Below are 14,458 nucleotides of genomic sequence, written 5' to 3'. Positions count from 1 at the left end.
CCATAAAGAATGTGATCCACCCATGACAGAGTTGTTGGTGTTGGAACAAAGACTGAAGCACATTTTTTATTATTATTATTTGGGGGAGGGTGCAGGGCAAATGGGGCTGGGTGGCCTGTCTGGGGTCACATAGAAGGGTGATCTTTGGGTGTCTGAGGCCGGATTTGGACCCAGGTGCTCCTGGCTCAAGGGCCAATGCTCTGTCTGCCACCCAGCCACCCCTACTATGATTACTATTTTATTTTATTTTGGGTCTTTTTTTTTCTTCTTTTTGGTTTTTGCAGGGCAGTGGGGATCAGGTGGCTTGCATGTCACACGGCTGGGTGATTGTTGGGTCTACGGGACTGGATGTGGGCTCAGGTGCTTGTGGCTCCAGGGCTGGTGCTTCATCCATTGCACCACCTGGCCATACCTACAATTATTACTATTTTTTTTAATTTTTTTCTCTCCCCTTTACTTTATCATTCAAGCAAGTCTATATTCATGGGGGGGGGGGTATTTCGTTTACTCTTAAACAAGAATATTTTATTAATGTTAAGAAAACATTTGTACAAAATGAGAATAAAAAAATAAAAAATTTAGAAACTAAAAAAAAGTAGATCTTGAGAAAGTAACTTCACTTTGTAAACTTCTCACAATAAATGAAAGGATTGGGTTGATGTAAAAAAACAAAAAAAAACAAAATGAAGCAGAGAATTAGGAATATAGAAAATAATCTCTAATGCTATTAAATCTTATTAAAGAGTCAAAGACTCTTTTGCTCTTGAAATGTAAATTGACCTCTATTGTCTCATTGTTAAGTGTAAAATTTGTATCCTGTCTAGTCATTCCCAACCCTCCAGCTTCCAACTTCTACCTGGTTTTGGTATGGGGGGAAAGATTTTCCCTTTTACCCTCAGTACCCAGATAATGGGCAAGGCTATAAACTCTGGCCTGGACCTCCACTAGGGGCCTCCACTCTCTCTGACTCTGTCTCTCCCTGACTGTCTTTATTTTGTCTCTATCTCCCTCAGTCTCTTCTTTGTCTCCCAAGCAACCTCACCCAGTTTTTTGTTATTCACCCTGTCCTAAAGTACTTATTGATTCTCCAGGAGGGGAAAAAGTTTTAATCTGTTTATTTTATAATAATTTGTAATGAAATCCTGAACAGTTTTAGAATCCCGGGGGCACATGAATTCCTTTGTCTTTCAGTAACTCTCGATTTCTATCTTTAATTAGTGACCTCAAAATCCCATTTAATGTAATAGCATAATGAAAGTCTCAATGCAACATATCTCCAAAAAACATAGGGTACACTCAATGCCATCAATGGGAATCTCTTCCAAAGAGATTATGCCTGAAGAGCCCACATATATGGATAGGGTAAATGTGTAAAGGGTCAACTCATAGTTCTGCCACTGTACAATCAGCTGTGTCTTCTGGTAATATAATCTCCCTGCTCTTACCGGACTTGCTGATTATAGTATCTCTGCTGAGTGCATTGCTCCACTAGTCGTCGATGGTTTAATGTTGAGGACAGGACACATAAATCTAAACTGAACATTATGCTACTAGTTTTGAGGTAGTCAATTTGTAGTTATTTCTGCAACAGACTCTGCTAGGCTTTGCTCCATTGATTTTCTGGTGACTGTAGACTACTGGTTGAGTTAGTCTAAACCAAGAGTTGCTGCTTGCACCAAATTCTGGACTCATCTCTTCAGGGCAATCCAATTTCAATCTCTACTCCAGTCTAATAGTAATACTCCTGATAAGGGGAAGCTGATGGATTTTTAGTCATAGTCAACCACACCCAACTACCTAAAGCCAAGCAAAGTACCCCTAGGCTAAGATTAAATCTTTTCAAGCAGTAAATCTCCACCGAGATAATATCTAATTTAGTTTAGGTATTTCCAAGATCCTCTCTGGTTTAGCATGCAAATGAATTTGAAAAAGAACAAAAGGGAAGCTAAGTAGGCGAAGTCATTGTTCTCTAACCACCCAACCCAAATTCCTCCCTTTATTATGCATATCTTTCAACTCCCTAGGATGAGAGATATGACTTGCCTAGAGTCACACAGTTAGTTTTTGGTAGAGCCCAAACTGGAATCCAGGTCTTTTGATTATCAGTCTAGAAATCTTTCCATTGCTGGCCTCTACGATTCTATATTCTTAAATGTAAGTGTTTTGTGGGAGCTGAGATTAAAGTATTGTATACTGATGAAGCAAAAGGTATAACTATGAATGGTTAGAGTCAATTGTCATTCACAAAAATTATTCATTGATGTTGATTTTTATAGCCATATACAAGGTTTTGTGCAACATTTGTGGGGGGGACTCATAGAAACATAAGACAGATCCCTGCCCTCCAGTTTATCCTACATTTTCCACTGTGGATTTTCCACCTTGTGACGAACTCCATGAGTGTGGCTTTAATTAAGAATTAAACTAACCAGAAGGTATTAACCTCTAGAGTTTGTCCTAATAAGGGACAAACATTAGCCTGCAGAGTTTGATCTCAAGAAAGAACAAACAGAATTAGGCTAACATATATATTTATTAAATTTCTTTAAGTTTGCTGATTACACAGGCATGCAAGGGGACTCAATTAGAAAACCAGATCCCTAAAATGGAGTTTTGAAGGGGGATTCTTATACACTTTCACCATCAGAAGGTAGGGTTTAAAAAAAGCTACTTCTGACTTGTCCATCAAGGAAGCAGCCCTCAACTCAGGATGGTTCAATATCAGATATTGCATTGCTTTGTCCTTTATTCCTGTAGAAGACTATGACATTAGGGAGGTGATGCCATGACATCCATGTGAATTAGATTCAAGTGAAGGCTGCTGTGCTAAGCCACCAGCTTTACTTTCTCCTCCAGTGTCATCTGGGTCCAGTGACCAACTATGGATCAGGACAACTGGAGAAGGCTTTGGATGTCATTCAGAGTTAAATGACTTGCCCAAGGTCATATAGCTAGTAGGTGTTGAGTCTGAGGTCAAATTTGAATTCAGGTTCTCTTAACTCTAGGGCTAGGGCTCTATAATCCCCACCACCACCACCACCACCACTCTTAGGGACTTTGTGATCTTTGATACAAGGGGGAGATTCATATTTAGCACAAAAGAGAGAAAAAGCAGAAAAAATTTATATTTGTTTTTAGGTAATATCAGCACTTGTGAGGAGTTTTTTGTTGTTAAGACCTATTGATGAAGGAGAAATATTAGAGAAACATTTGTCTAACCTTTCCTGTAATATTAAGGAACTATTATCTGTGCTATTATCTGGCATTTTCTATGGGCATCTGACTTCCTCTTCTCAAGTGTAAATTTGCTAAGAAAGTCTCTCAGCCCCTTCCTCCTACCCCTCCTCTACCTCTCTGGCATTTATTTTTCCACTCCACTCAGCTCCAGGTGGGCCAATCCCTGAACCCTCCCCCTGACTCCTCCCTGATAGGGTAACTTTAAAAATTCTGCTCACCCTCTTTTCCATGCTGCTAGATCCATGTTGATCTAAGCCCATCCAACAGTCTCATGGCTGTTTCTCTTTCCTCCCTCTTAGCTGTCTTTGATGTTTTCATCAGTCCAACTTGTAGGTGTTTTTTCTTTGCTTAACTTCACTACTTCTACTAAAACCCATTTTTATCCTGTTGTTTCTCCAAAAAATTTAACCTGTGAACCATTTTGGTAGTAACTTGTGAACTTTATAGTAACTTGTGAATTAAAATTTAAGCCTTTTCTTACAATCCAGAATCAGAGAACCTAATTTGATATCTTCATCCATAATGAACCCCCATCCATCCTTAAAGCCCCTTTCCCAGCCATTCTCCTACTTCATAATGATATCAGAACTCCCATTGTGAACATTCCTTCTAATAGCAGGTGGATATAAATTTTTAATACAGAAATCTACATAAACCACAAAGTTTTGTGACAGCATTTTTAAGGAAGAATGGTATAGTGAAAATGATGTAGCAAACTGTGAATGTTGCAGAAGCAAAATCTGTTAAATGGGCAGAGGTTCTCACTATTGAGATTCTGTCTCCTTAGACACTGTTGATTTTATCCTGTCTCCCCTTGACCCTGTTGTTTGTACCTTATCCTCCATTTCCCTCTTGACATAACCTTGGTCGGGACACTGGCAGGCACTTAAAATTAGACATCAAGTACCTTGAGACAGGAGGAACCAGCACATAAGATTGCCATTGGAAGCTACCTGCTCCTAGGTGTAAAAGACCTCTCCCAAGCAGCACCCTCTGTCCAGCTTACAATGGAGGAGCATTTAACAGGAAATGTTGCCCCTTTGACCTCTCTTGCTTCTTCCAACTCCCATCCAAAAGGATGGACTTTTCTCTGGCTCTTCCTTAAACCAAGTGGAGCTCCATGGGCTTCACTATGTGGCCTGGTTAACCCAAACCTCAGTAATACCTACCCTTTCTCTCTTCTCTTCTCTTCTCTTCTCTTCTCTTCTCTTCTCTTCTCTTCTCTTCTCTTCTCTCTCTTCTCTTCTCTTCTCTTCTCTTCTCTTCTCTCTTCTCTTCTCTTCTCTTCTCTCTCTCTCTCTCTCTCTCTCTCTCTCTCTCTCTCTCTCTCTCTCTCTCTCTCTCTCTCTCTCTCTCCCCACCCCAGACTTCAGCTGAGCCTGCCAGCTGACCTGCCAAAATTACTTAGCAATCCACATGGTCTTTTCTTTAAACTTTCCTATCACTTTCCTTTGTGTTGTAACTTCTCAATAAATCTCTATTTTCTTCCACACCAGCATCCCTGGGTCTGAATTGTGATTCATCACAGCCAGATAATGGAACTCAAAGTAGCAACAGAAAGATCCCAATGAAATTGGAGTCTTGGGACCTGAATTCCAATCCCAATTTTGTCACTTGCTGCCTGTATGGCTTGACCCCAAATTTCCTCAATAAAATGAGAATTGAGCCCAGTCCAGCACAGCCCAGCACAGCCCAGAGATCACCAGCAACAGCGTGAAGGGGCTGTGAGAGAACTCACCTGGGTGAGTGTGGAGTGAAGGGGCACAGCTGCAGAATCTGCTGCAAGAATCGGGAGAAAGCAGCCTGCACCCCCAGAGACAGTAAGGGAAGTCTGCAGAGACTTCTCTGCTCTCCCTGGGGTAAGACTCAGCTGTTTGCCTACACTCAGACCCAGATTGCAGTTTGGACTTCCAATACTAAGATAGCAGGATCCCTCCTTATAGCCCCAGGGCAGAGGGAAGTACTGGTCCATCTACATATCAAAGCACAGGCAAGAGATCATAAGACCTTGGAGGAATAAAGGTCCCAGTAGGGTGTCCCTCCCCAAAAAAACAACCCCAAAGCCTTGGAGGTGCTGTAAATTAGTCTTGGGCTGAGGAAATGAATAAACAACAGAAAAAGAAGAATCTGACCAAAACACATACTCAGATGATGACAAAAACAAAGCTTCCATATCCAAAACCTCCAAGAGAAATAGAAAATGGGCTCAGACTATGGATGAGCTCAAAAAAGACTTCGAAAAGAAATTAAGGGAGGTGAAGGAAAATTGGGAGGAGAAATGAGAGCAATGCAAAAAAATCATGAAAACCAAATCAAAAGCTTGGTGAATAAAAAAAAAAGCTTGGTGAAAGATATACAAAAAAATACTGAAGAAAAAATATGTTAAAAACCAGTTTAGGCCTAATGGAAAAAGCAAAACAAAAGGCAAATGAGAAGAATGCTTTAAAATGAAGAATTGGCCAGCTGGAAAAAGAGATAAAAAAGCTCTCTGAAGAAAATAACTCCTTCAAATGCAAAATGGAACTAAAGAAAGCTGATGACTTTGCAAGAAAGCAGGAAGAAATAAAACTTTGCCAAAAAAGCCAAAAATTAGAAGAAAATGTGAAGCATCTCATTGGAAAAACAACCAACCTCGAAAACAAATTCAGAAGAAATAATTTAAAAATTGTTGGGCTATCTGAAAGCCACAACCGGGAGAAGAGCCTAGACTTCATTTTTCAAGAAATAATGCAGCAAAATTGCCCTGAGAGCCTAGAAGGTGAGGGTAAAATAGAAATCGAGAGAATTCACCAGTCACCCCCTGAAAGAGATCCCAAAAGAAAAACTTCCAGGAATATTATAGCCAAATTCCAAAACTCTCAAATCAAAGAGAAAATTCTAAAAGCTGCCAGAAACAAACAATTCAACTACTGAGACTACATAGTCAGTATTACACAGGATCTGGCAGCATCTACATTAAGGGCTTGTAGGGATTAGAATATTCTGGAAGGCAAAAGATCTTGGTTTACAACTGAGAATCAACTACCCAGCGAAACTGAACATCCTCTTTCAGGGGAAAAGATGGACTTTCAATGAAACAGGGGACTTTTAAACTTTCCTATTGAGACAACCAGAACTGAACAGCAAGTTTGATCTCCAAGTACAGGACTCTGATGAACCATAGAGGGGGTGGAATAGGAGGACTAACTATGAGGAACTTGATGATGTTGAACTGTTTGTATTCCTGCATGGGAAGAAGATATTGATAACTCATGAACTTTCTCATATATAAGAGCTGTTAGAAGGAACATGTATAGACAGGACATAGGAAGGAGCAGAATATAATGGTATGATGTAGTAAAGGGATGGAGTCAACGGGTGATAAAGGAAAGTACCAGGAGGAAGGGAAAGGAGATGAAGAAAAAAGCTAAGAAATTTCACATAAGAGTCAAGAAAAAGCTTTTTCAATGGAGTAGAGGGGGGAAGGCAAGGGGGAATGAGGGAGGCTTCATTCTCATCAGAAATGGCTCAGGGCAGAAATGACATATGCACTTTAATAGGGTGAGGAAATCTGTCTTGCCCTGGAGAAGGATGGGAGGAAAGGGATGGGATGAGGGGGAATGGGGGGAGGGAAGGGGGGAATAGGTGATAGAAGAGAGGGAAGATTGTGGGAGAGGGTACTCAGATTCAACATGCTTTTGGACAGGGCCAGGATGAAAGGAGAGAGAGAATAGAATAAATGAGAGTGGGGAGAAATAGAGTGGAGGTACAGCTAGTGATAGCAACTGAGGGAAAAATATTGAAGCAACTTCTCTGGTGGTCTTAGGATAAAGAAAGCAACTCACCCCAGAGACAGAGCCACTGAAACCTGAACACAGACTGGAGTACAATTTTTTTTTCTCTCTCTCTATTCTTGAGGTTTCTCATCTTCTTAGCAGGGGAGGGGGTTTATGTTTATTCTTATGTTTACTCTTATAACATTCAATTTACATCAATGTATGGCATGGAAACAATGTATTGTCAGACAGTGGGGGAAGGGAGGAAGGGGGAAAATTGTAGAATTCAGAGCCTTGCAAAAAATGATGGGTACATATTTCTATTGTATATAATTGGAAAACAAATAAAATGTTAGAACAAGTTAAAAAAATGAGTCAATCAGTCAATTAGATTATAAACTACTTGAAGGCAGACTGTCATTTGCTTCTTTTTTCATCCCCACCCATGCACAGTATCTGATACATGGTAGACACTTAATAAATGTTTGTTGATTGATTAATTTGATCAGCTAGTGACCAAGTTGATAGAGACAGAAAGACTCGTCTTTGAGAATTAAAATCTGACCTCAATCACTTTCTTTTCTGTACAAATCATTTTATTTTGTTTGTCTCATTTTCCTCATCTGCAAAATGACCTAGGGAAGGAAATGGCAAATGACTCTACTATCTTTGCCAAAAAAAATCCCAAAAGGCATCACAAAGTCAGACATGACTGAAAAAAATAACTTAATAACAGCAACTAAAGCAAGTGCTAAATTCTGGGCTTGCAAAAAAAGGCAAAAGATAGCATCTACCATATGCCAGCCACTTCCCCTCCCTTGCTAAGTAGTAGGGCTAGAGATTGCTTAGGGGTCCTTTCTGGTTCTATATAAATGATCTAATCAATACAGATTGATAACTTATCTGTAATGTCTAGTTTTAGAGTTTCCTGAAGGTATGAGAGAATAGTGACTTGTTATTGATCACATAGCAAGAACCTGTCAGTTCAGCCCTTTCTGACCCTGAGGCTAGCCTTTTATCTATTAGACCAGGCTACCTTTTGTGGATTAGATATAGTATGTTTTAATTCCTATTCACTCAGAATGTCCTTGTTTCCTATAACTTGTTATTTGCTCCACAAATACAAACTTACTTAAAACATTTTTATCAGAAAAATATAGGAAAGTATATCTGCTGCCCCATTCAACCTGCTCTTAAACTAAACTTGTTATGTCTGAATTATCTCTTGAGTTGTGGAAATAGAACCCTGGAACTTGGGCTAGGATGAATCATCCATGGGGAAAAATTCAGCCAGAACTACTTGCTAGCTTTTTAACTTAGGATAAGTCTTTCCATCTCTGTAAATTTTCTCATCTGTAAAATGGGGATGAAAATATTTATACTATCTCCTCTATGAGGTGAAGAAAGCATTTTATAAACTATGAAGCCTGAGCTATGTCATGGTGTCATGGTTCACTTCCATGGGTAGTGTAGATTATTGGACCCACATTCTACAAATAAGCAAACCCATAACTAGCTTTATTTGTACTTGGAAGAAATTGCCCTCAACTCAATCACAATTTAGTTGACTGAAAAGAGTAGAGGATGGAGGGACACGCGGAGATATTGGCACACTGCTGCGGGGAGACACCTGGAATTAGAGAGAGCAGGACCCAGCTCAGCCAAGGAGTTCATCTGGGCCATGTTTAGAAGGAGAAGGACAATTAGCCATCTGGTAGCTTCTCATTTTAGCTATTCTTGTTAATTAAGTCATAATAATACTAGTTAAGCTCTAACACTAGAAAGTTGTTGGCAGAACTTATAAATTTTAGGGACCTGTAGACAAAGCCCTTGTCACCTTGCCCTAGTTACTACTTTACTAAAAAGTGACCTATGATTCCAGGGTGGTAGTTGGAGGCAGAGCAGAAAAAGAATGAATGACGTTGCTTTATGCTGGCACAATCCTTCACTCAACCTAGGCAAGACAGGAAGTAGTCATTTCCAAGACAACAAAGAAAATAATTATCCCAAACTTGTAGGTTAGTGTCTCTATGCTTCTTCCTTTTCAGGTCTTTTTTCTAGCCCATATACTCCCACTCCCAGTTAGCCTTTAAGTTTTTTGTAGGGCAAATATTCTTCCTTTTCAGAGAGATCATGTGTGTTCTTTGTGATTGGGCTGTGGTTTCAGTTCCAAGCTCCAAAGTGGAATCCACTAGAGTTTCAAATATCCCCCACAGCCTCAACCAAGGGCATATTGAGCATGCCCAGAGAAAATGGTTTCATCTGTTGTGTGTTAAATTGCACTTCCAGGACCCTGACTGAGCTTTCAGCCGCCATTGGGATGGAGGGAATAGCTTTTCTATGTTGGTCCTCCTCCAACTGTTTATTGCTATTTATCACAAAAATCTTAAAATTGGGAGGGTCGATGGAAATCATCTAAGCCAATCCCTCCTTTTTATGAGGAAGGAAACTGAGGCCCCAAAGTGATTTGGCTGAAGTTGCACATAAGTCAGTGGCAGCTGGGCAGAATCCCAGGCCTCCTGGCCATCTGACTAGTGCTCCTTCCACTATAACATACAGACTCTTTCGTGCCTAAGAAAAATGATAAACCACTACTGGTCTCTTCACCATTTATTCCATCTCCTTCTGGAATGGAGCCTCCGGGAACATGTTGAAAAGGAGTGCCTCATCCTTGGTGTTTCAGGGAAAAGAATCAGAAATAAAACAGAAGCAATCATTAGCAATTCAATCAAAAAGAGTTGGGTGTAGAGACATGATTTTTGGATAGGCTGAGAAAAGTTTAACCTGTGTTTTTGAGACATTCAATTGCTGCCTCAAAAAAAGAAACTTGGAAGATTTCCTCAAACTTGAACTGATGCAGAGCAAAGCAGACAGAACCAAGAGAATGACCACGAGAATACCAAGAGGAACGAAACTTAAAAGACTGCAGAAATTCTTTCTATGTAGTGACCAATCCTGATCTCAAAGGATTGGCAATGAAATATGCTTCCCTATTCTTAGTAGGAAGGTGTTAGGCAATAAGTGTAGGATGAGGCATACTTGGCAAATGTGTTCACTTACTCTGTGTAAGGCTTCTACTTTATTATATGCAAGGAAGAATTCTATTGGGCATTCTAGGGTTGGAGAGAGGTGTGATTAGAAAGTTATTTTGTCATTTTTCAGTAAGTCTCTGAGACCCTATTTGGAGTTTTCTTGGCAAAAATTCTGGAGTGGTTTGCCATTTTCTTCTCTAGTTCATTTTACAAATGAGGAAACTGAGGCAAACAACTTGCCCAGTGTCTCACAGCTAAAAAGTATCTTACAGTACTATTTGAATTCAGGTCTTTCTGAGTCCAGGCCTAGCATTCCATTCACTGCACCACTAGCGCCCTCATTGGGAAAGTATTGCTATTATGAAAGAGGATCAATAAAATGAAATATGATGCTTTGGATTTAAGGGGGAAAAATTATCAAAACCAATGTTTGTCTACCTAAAAAACACTTTCCCTAGATATCCAACTTTTTAAAAAAAATCTTTTTTTTATTTCCGGCAGTGAAAATATTCAAAGTAGACTAGGTTTGCCTATAGTTGTCCTCTTATCTCAATTCCTACACTCTTTTTAAAATTTTTTCATTTATTTAAGGCAATGGGGTTAAATGACTTGCCCAAGGTCACACACACACAGCTAGAAAATTATTAGGTGTCAAATTTGAACTCAGGTCCTCCTGATTCCAGGGCCAGTGCTCTAGCCACTGTGCCACCTAGCTGCCTCCATCTAAATCTTCTATTTTATTCTTACCCTACTCATTCCTGCCTTCCATACAACAATTGCTCTGTTCTCCCCTGAATATGCAATCCCTGCCCCCCCACCTCAGAAAACTGTTCTTTTCTACCCTCTCCTAACCATTGTAAAATAAGGAATTTAAAACACTGTTTCAAATGGGAAATGAAGCTGGAGACCATGCAATAAAGTCAGAGTCATAGAAATTTAAAACTCTATTGGATTTTAGAGAGCACTTATTCCAATGTTCTCATTTTGCAGATAAGGAAACTGAGTCCCAGAGAGGGAAAACTTGCTTTCCCAAAGTCTAATAATTGATTAGTGGCAGAGGAAGTACTGAAACTTAGGACTGGCTCAGTACTCTAGTCAAAAAGTGGGGCTAACTTCTAGCTCTGGATTCATTATTCAGCTGTCAACTGGACATCAGTAGAGATTTGAAAAACATCCAGAGACTAAGAACCATTATTTCAAAAGGAACAAAATTCTACTCCTGGTACACTGCAAAATTGACCACAAGGTTCCAGTTGAGATTATGGTCTAGCTATCCCCAGGCTGGCAAGTGATGCCTAGAGAGATAAGGAAATTTAAGTAAGCGTGTTACTAAATTCCCTTTCTCTATTTGAGGGTAGGGATTGTTTTTCCCTCCCTCAAGTCTTTCTCCATTTGAATCCATCATCTTCTCAGCTGTCAAGATGATTTTCCTAAAATGTTTGTCTAATTATATCATTCTCCAGTTCAATAAATTGCAGTGGTTCCCTATTACTTCCAGGATAAAATATAAACTGTTCTGGTCTACCTTGCCTCCAAATACTGTATTACTCAGCTCCATGGATCTAATTGCTGTCCCTCAAACAGGACAATTTATTTCCATATTCCTTGCCTTTTTACTGTTATCCTTCATGCACATGGAGTGCTCTCAACTCATGTCCAGACTCTACTTCCTAACTTCCCAGGTCTACAAGATTCCGTTCAATTCCCTCCTTCTAAAAGAAGCCCTTTCTGCTCCTCTCAACTGCAAGTGCCTTTCCTCTAGGATATCCTTGTATTACATACACACTCACACACACACACACACACACACACACACACACACACACACACACACATATATACATACATAAATATGTATTTAGACACACACACACATATATATACATTTATATGTGAAAATACTTGTATTTATACAAGTATTTGTTTAAATGTATAAGAATAAATGTAGACTTATATGTTCACATATATATTTATAGTCTATTATTTATATATCACATGAAATATTCATAGTTAAGGGAAGGGAAAAGAAAGAAAGGAAATTGGGAAGAGAAGAGAAAGGAAGTGAAGGGAAGGGAAGAGAATGAGACGCAAATTGTGGTATATGATTACAATGGAATATTGTATCAAAATGGCAAAATAATAATTAAAATGACCAAACTTATCCCCAAAGAAGAGATGAGAAAATATACCTCCTTTCCTTCTTTGCAGAGATGTGTTACTATGGGGGGGGGGCAGTAGAACAATGCATTTTCTGTAAGACTCATTTCATAGAGGAGGGGTAAAAGATATATTCAGAAAGAAATGTGATATAAAAAATGGTATTCAATAAAAATTTTTAAAAAGAGGAAAACAGAATCAATGGACAAGTTCTTTCTAAAATAAAGAGTGGGGGGAGGCTAGGTGGTGCAGTAGATAGAGCACCAGCCCTGGAGTCAGAAGTACCTGAGTTCATATCTGACCTCAGACACTTAATAATTACCTAGTTGTTTGGCCTTGGGCAAGCCACTTAACCCAATTTGCCTTGAAAAAAAATTAAAATAAAATAAAGAGTGGTTTTTATTTGATTTCTGTTTCTAAAAAGCAAGAAGTAGAAGGCAAGGATAGTGGAAAGGAAATGGCAATAGTAAACAGCAGGACTGAATGTGAAGCAAAGTTCAGAACCTGAGATACAGTAGATTAAGTCTAGTAGTCTTGGAGAGTTCCCTGAGGTTCAGAAAGATTGTGATTTGCCCAGGGTTACACAGTTTATAAGAATCAGAAGTGAACCAAGGTCTTCCTGCTGCTTCTCATATTGTCTGTATTCACTAATTTGCCTCTCTAATTACATTATAGACTGACTGTCCCCAACATGTAGCATAAGGCTATCATCATACAGATCTAAGGGAGGTTAAATAGATATCTCTAGTCCCTTTTCTTTTCACCCTTCTCTAAATGAGAGTTTATTTCCTGCCAAGAGAAATAGAAAATTGAGATCAGACATTTAATCACTCCGCTTTACTCAGAGAAGGGCAACCAGGTTAGGATTATATCTATCTGGTCCTATAAATATTATTAGTCTGGGAGATTTTCAGGTTCAAGCTTAATTTCTTATTGCTCTTCATTAACAGAGAAAAGTGAACATAAACTTTATCTCCAAGCTAATTCTCTTCCTACCAACAACAAATTCCACAACAAACACACATAGAAAATAGCAAACACTTCTATTTATTGTATTCTCTAGCAAAAAAGAAGTCAGGAAAAGGATACATATAAGAATGTATACCTGACAATCCAACATGATGAAATTCTCCCATTGAGATTGAGATAACTCAACTCATCCAAGAAAGACTGCAAGTTCCTCTTATATCAACTTCTTCCTTGAATTTTTTGGGGCTGGCGTAGTTCATCTTCTTTCTTAAAGCTGGAAGCCAGAAGTGCCTAAAGGGATTGTAGAGTTGGAAGAGACTGGTGCAACTAAAGAGCTCTCCTTTTTTCTACTCTCACCATCTCTATCTTACCCTTCATGAAGGCATAGAACATTGGTCACCATTAATAAGGATAGAGTTTCTTACCAATGGGCTTTGGGATATCACAGAGATGGAAAGAATCTTAGAGAGTATCTAATCCCACTTTTTTTTTAAATGGTAAAGTTTACAAAAGAGGTGAAGCCACTCCTCTGAGGACATATAGAACCAGGGATGGAACCAAGAATAGAGTCAAGAGTTCTTAACTCTCAAGCTAATGTTTCCAACACTACACACAAATATTGGTTGACACATTTGCTACTGTCTATCACCAAGCTGACTTTCTTCCTAACAACTAGTTCCAAAACAAACACACACATAGCAAATAGCAAACAAAAATTTAACTCAGCTTAACCAAAAGAGTCCCAGATCTCAGAAAGAGAAAGCCAAGTCGAGGTGACTAAGAGTGAACAAATATTTATAAGATAAAGAATTTTCTGTTTAAAAAAGCTCATATTATCATGGAAACATCTGAGGCTGTTGTGGTTATAGGTTGCTTTTGCTTTAAGCAAATCCAATAGATGAACTTTTGATTTTAAGAAACGACTACATCACAGATGAATCTGTTTTACAAAGGGATCCTTTTGCTTTCAAAAGAATTTGATATCTGGTTCTTTGAACAATCAACTACCCCAATGCTTTTAAGGTGGTTTGAATTTCCCAAAATTTGACTTAAATGTAACCTTTCATCTATTGCATATTATTATTGGAATTGTTGTTTGTAGGCTATCAGAAAGCTAGCTCTATGTAATTCTCTGTACTGTGTTTAGCAGAAGAAGCTGTAGAATTAGGTGGATAATAAGTAAGGGTTTTCATTGTTGCTGGAAAGATTAAGGTCTATTATTTTGCAGGGTTTCCATAAAGTGCACAGCACAAAACAAGCACTTTCAATGCCCCTGCCCTCCAGAAGCTAACAATCTATTGGGGAATT

The sequence above is a fragment of the Macrotis lagotis genome, chromosome 4, assembly GCF_037893015.1.
Source record: "Macrotis lagotis isolate mMagLag1 chromosome 4, bilby.v1.9.chrom.fasta, whole genome shotgun sequence".
NCBI lineage: Eukaryota > Metazoa > Chordata > Mammalia > Peramelemorphia > Peramelidae > Macrotis > Macrotis lagotis.
The sequence above is the reverse complement of the archived record's forward strand: the minus strand, read 5'-3'. Positions refer to the sequence as shown.